The sequence below is a fragment of the Arachis ipaensis genome, chromosome B08 (genome assembly GCF_000816755.2).
Source record: "Arachis ipaensis cultivar K30076 chromosome B08, Araip1.1, whole genome shotgun sequence".
In the NCBI taxonomy this organism is placed as follows: Eukaryota; Viridiplantae; Streptophyta; class Magnoliopsida; order Fabales; family Fabaceae; genus Arachis; species Arachis ipaensis.
Window position 1 is genome coordinate 34,362,036 of NC_029792.2, and position 6,041 is coordinate 34,368,076.

The following is a 6,041-nucleotide window of genomic DNA, read 5'->3' on the forward strand; positions in this document are numbered from 1 at the left end:
TTGGTTAATGATGGATATGGTTTGATAATGATTATTGGAATTTATAAGGATTTGTTTTGGTAGTTGAGGTTGTTGTTGGTTGATTATGATTATGGGTGTGGATTTATGATTAAGTAGGAAATTTTGGATTTGGTAGTGAGATATGGTATAATGGTTGAGTAATTTAGGTATGAAATTGAGGAGGATGATGTAAAATGGTAAGGTGTTGTATGTAGTAGTGGTTTATGATGGTTGGACATGGTTTGGTTTTGGTTATGTTTTGCAAAACAATTGTGAAAGTTGTGATTTTGGGTAAAAGTAGAATTTTGGTGAACTTTGTTTGATCATAACTTTTGTCTCGATTTTTAAAATTGGTTAAAATTTGTTTAGAATTAAAGATCTTTGAAAACCCTTTAAATCGATATAAAGTTTGTGAAAATTGGAATTCTGTAGAGGAAGTTATGATCATTCAAAGTTGGGGTTAAAAATCTGAAATTCTGCAAGTTGTAGAATTTCATGTTTTCTGATATGTGCGAGTGCACACTCTCGTGCGGACGCACACCCCTGTGCGCACGCACAGGCAGGGAACTGCGCTCGGTTCGCAGCACTGGCACAGTGCGTGCGCACACATATCTAAAGGAGAATGTCAACCTGTGCGGACGCACATGTTGGGAAGGTCTGTCTGTTGGGGGCGCTCGCACAGGTTGTGCGAGTGGACGGACCCTTTTATGTTTTGATACCTGTGCGGACGCACACCTCTGTGCGTACGCACACTTTTAAAAATTTCCTGGGTGTGCGCACGCACACCCCTTCGCAAGGGCGGCGGGGTATGGGCGGTGATTCGTCCCACTTGCGCCTAGATGTGAGGTCGGTGGAAATAGATCCCGCTCGCATCCCTTCGGATTATCATAGCGTATAGGCGCAAAACCCTGGATAGTGATCCGAGCACTATATCTCGGGGGTTCCCACACCATGAATCCGAAGGGCAACATCTCCATGGAGATGTATCGGGTTGGCAGTTGAACTGACAATGTGATATCACACCTAATAGGGTAGACATTCATCATGTGCATCTTCTATCTGCTTGCTTGCTTTGTTTACTTGAGTTTGCCTAATTGTATAATGTAACACCCTACCATACAGAGACTTATGCTTAAGTCATAATTCAGAGATGGCAAGGTATTACGACCTCTAAAACAAAAATTTAGTACGTATAGTAGTATGAATGATTGATTATAACTAGGAGCCTTGTAGAAAAAAGGGATAAACAAAAACCGCAACTCGAACATGCTTACTTGCTTTTTGAATTAATTGTTGTATATGAATATTATCTGTGTTTTACTTGTTTGCACTAATTGTGATTGTCTGGTGCTGAGGAGGCTAGGTAGGTGGTGGCGATGAAATCGCACAGAGGGTAGGTTGGCGAGGGCTGTGAGATACAGCGGTGTAACTAGTTTAGTTAGAATTCCCCTAAGTTTAGATAACCCGGTTTATGGTTTAAGTTCTTTATTTATTTATTGATATTAAGTGATAAACCACTATTTTATGGTTTATCTTGTGCTTAATTGAGTGGTTTTTATCAACTCTTTACCCACTTATTCATACTATTTGCATGGTTTTACTTTTTTCTTCCTGATTTTGTGCTATGATTGAAAACATGTTTCTTTGGTCTTAATTTTGCTATGTTTAATCCTCTCTTATTACCATTCGATACCTTGATATGTGTGTTAAGTATTTTCAGAGATTACAGGGTAGGAATGGCTTGGAGGATGGAAAGGAAGCATGCAAAAGTGGAAGGAATACAAGAAGTTGAAGGAACTGCAAAGCTGTCAGCCTGACCCTCTCATACTAAAACGGTCATAACTTGAGCTACAGAGGTCCAAATGAAGCGGTTTCAGTTGCGTTGGAAAGCTAACGTCCGGGGCTTCGAAATGATATATAATTTGCTATAGTGGCCATACAGCTAGGCGACGCAAACGTGTGCTCCACGCGGACGCATCTCAGTGACGAAAAACTAGCGTGATAGAATTCGCAATCAGCGATTTCTGGGCTGTTTTTGACCCAGTTCTCGACCCAGAAAATACAGATTAGAGGCTATAAAGTGGGAGAATTTATCCATTTATGAGAACAATATATACAACATTCATAATTCACAATTTTAGGTTTAGATGTAGTTTTAGAGAGAGAGAGGCTCTCTCCTCTCTCTTAGGATTAGGATTAGGATTTAGAATTTCTATTATGTTTAGGCTACTTCTCTTCAATCACAGGTTCAATGTTCCTTTAATTTATTTTCTACTTTTATTTATTCTATTACTTTAATTGTTATTTATCTTTTCAATTTGGCTTATGAATTCTTCATGTTAAGATTTGAATATTCTATTTAATATAATTAGAGGTATTTCAGATTTAAGATTATTTTCTTTTATTCTATTGATGATTTCAATTTAAGGCATTTTTATTCGAGTAGATTTTCTTCTCTTTTGACTTTTGTTGAGTAATTGGTGACACTTGAGTTATCAAACTCAGCTGTTGTTTGAACATTGGAATTCGCTGATTAACTTGGATCCCTCTAAAGCTAGTCTTTCCATAGGAGTTGACTAGGACTTGAGGAATCAAATTAATTAGTCCACTTGACTTTCCTTTATTTAGAGGGAGTTAAATAAAGTGGGAGCAGAATCTAATTCTCATCACACCTGATAAAGATAACTAGGATAGAAATTCCAGTTCTCATACCTTGCCAAGAGATTTTCTAATTATTAATTTATTTTTCTCGCCATTTAAATTACTTGTTCCCTATTTCAAAAACCCAAAAATATACATTTTTTCCATAACCAATAATAAATCATACTTCCCTGCAATTCCTTGAGATACGACTCGAGGTTTAAATACTTCGGTTATAAATTCTATTGGGTTTTGTTACTTGTGACAACCAAACTTTTGTACGAAAGGATTCTCTGTTGGTTTAGAAACTATACTTACAACACGATTATATTTGTGAATTTCTTTACTAGCAGAAATCCGATCGTCATTAAGATTGAATATCCGTATGTGATGTGAAGTTCTAGGATTGCCTTCGGTGTCCCGGAGCCTTACATCTTACATCATTGGGCACTGCTACCATACTGAGAATCTCCGGTTCTCATTCCATACTTTATTGTTGTTTTTCAGATACAGGACGTAATCTACTTCGGTGAGATTGCAGATATGGTGACAGAGCGGAGTATGGTTCCTCCTTGGTTTATTTACATTTTTCTTTATTATAGTTGCTCTCACATCTTTGTATATTTATCTTTATGGCCTTAGAGGCTTATTTTGAGATAATAGTTGTATAAGCTATTTTTAACTCCAAACTCTGTATGTCTGTATATATACTAGTCGGCTTAAACTCCGCAAGTCGCAACTAGTCTCCTATGATTATTATACCATTATATCTACATATATTCCATTCTTTTGCATCTATATCTTGTATCTTATGCGTTAGCTTCGTGGGAACGTTTCGCACTTTTGTAATTCTGTCTTTGAGCTGTATCATTCATCAGGCTTCTAGATTATATTATTTCCCTATATATAAACGTTTTTATAATTCTATCATTGAGCTATATCCTTCATCAGGCTTCTAGATTATATTATTTTTTCCTATATATATATATATATATATATATATAAGCCTTAGAACTGTCGTAACCTCTGATTAACCTTTGCTTTACGGCTAGAGGTAAGGCTTAGGGTAATTGGGGTGTTACATTAATACCTTTAGCCCTTGTACTTATATATGTATTCTTGGAAATTGATTTATTTTGACCAAGTGGTTGCATTCACTTCGATAGAGTGCATGTAGGTAGATTGCATTTAGATAGTTTATTTACATTGAATAAATATTGATACCTTTTGTCTCTTTCTTGAGTTTAGCATGAGGACATGCTTGGTTTAAGTGTGGGAGGTTTGATAAACCCCAATTTTGTGGTTTATCTTGTGCTTAATTTAGGAGATTTTATCAACTCATCTCACATTTATTCAATGAAATAGCATGGTTTTATAATTCTCCCCAATTTTGTGCTTAAGTGTAAAACATGTTTTTTAGGCCTTAAAATAGCTAATTTTGATTCACCTTAATTCTATTCGATGCCTTGATATGTTTTTAGAGTGATTTCAGATTTATAAGGCAAGTATTGGATGGAAGAAGTGAAGAGAAAAGCATGCAAGGTGGAGAACTCATGAAGAAATGAGCATTTGGAGAATCAAGGGCCACGCGCACGCGTCAGCCACGCGTACGCGTGAGGAGGAAATTTGCCAGCGATGCGCATGCATCGTCCACCCGCACGCGTGACGTCTGACATGTGACCCACTTAAAGTGAATTCGCTGGGGGCAATTTCTGAGCTTCTCAGGCCCAAATCCAACTCGTTTCTGAGCCTATTTCATGCAGAATTGAGGATTGAGCAAAGAGGGGGAGTAATTAGTTGTAGGATAGCATTATGTAGGTTAGTTTTCTAGAGAGAGAAGCTCCCTCTCCTCTCTAGAATTAGGGTTCTTAGGTGAATTGCATCTTAGATCTAGGTTTTAATTCTTGTTTTCCTTTAGTTTTCCTTGTAATTTCTTGTTCCTACATCTTTATTCTCTTAGTTTGTAGTGTTAATTTCTCTTTTATGCCTCTTTTTAGTTTATGAGCACTCTTGTTAATTTTCTCTTTCTTTTAATGCAATTTATGTTTGATGTTCTTTTATTGTTGATTTAAGTTGTTATTGTTATTTCCTTGCAATTGGTAGTTATAGAATTTATTATTCTTACACTTTTATAATGCTTTCCTTTTATGCCTTCCAAGTGTTTGACAAAATGCTTGGTTGGATGTTAGAGTAGCTTTTTGAGCATTCTTGACTTGGAAAGATGAGTTAGGCAATCTTAAGTCATGAAAACCCAACTTATGTTGGCGATCTAGAGTTGTTAGTCTTATTTAACTTTCTCTCGTGTGAAGTTAATATTGTACCTTCTTCCATGTTTGAGATGACTAAATAGGATAAACTCTTGTTCATTATTGTGATATGATTAACTAGTCTTATTTGACGTTCTCTCGTGTGAAGTTAATATTGTACCTTCTTCTTTGTTTGAGATGACTAAATAGGATGAATTCTTGTTAAATCATTGTATGACTAGGATAGAAAGCCTATATTCTCAATTCTTGCCATGAATATCTCTCTTTATTAATTGCTTTCTTTAATTGTTGCTTTATTATTCTTGCCATTTATTTTCTTGCCCTTTTACAAATCAAACCCCCCGTATTCCTTCATAGCCAATAATTGATCACTTCATTGCAATTCCTTGTGAGACGACCCGAGGTTTGAATACTTCGGTTAATTCTTATTGGGTTTGTACTTGTGACAACCAAATCATTTAAAATTTGATGTGAGGATCGACTATTGGTTTGGGCTATGCTCACAACGAAATTATTTTGCTAAATTCCGAACCGGTATAAATCCTACTATCACACACCAGGGTCATGCCATGCTTGCTCACGAAACGGTTACTAGGCAACTTTGGTTATGATACAGGCGTCTTGGACATCCTTCATTTGGGTACCTCAAATTTTTATTTCCTAGTCTTTTTACAAGTAGCACTAAACCCATCAAATGTGAAACTTGTATTCGTGAAAAAAATCACAGAGTTTTTCTTCCTCCAACCAATAATAGGGTCAATTCCATATTTTCTCTAATACACTCTAATGTGTGGGGTTTGGCCTTGCCCTTTGAATAACTAATCGTTGCTCTTTGGATAACTAATCGTTGCCGCAGCATCCCTTTCCACAATGTCGGATTGCCGGACATCATCCATATAGTTATACAATTCCTTATTGATAAAGTTCACATTCTAATATCCCCACAAAAGTGATTAAAGAACCCCCAAGATTTGAGTAGTCTGGAACCTAACCTCATGCATGGTATGTATGTAAGCTTTGTCCCAAACTGTCAGCTTCCGATGTGGTTCCATTATATTGGTGAAATCCAGTGGGGCCAAATCGTGATTATGATCCACAATAAACGTCTTCGTCCTACACTACCCAGAAATCCTG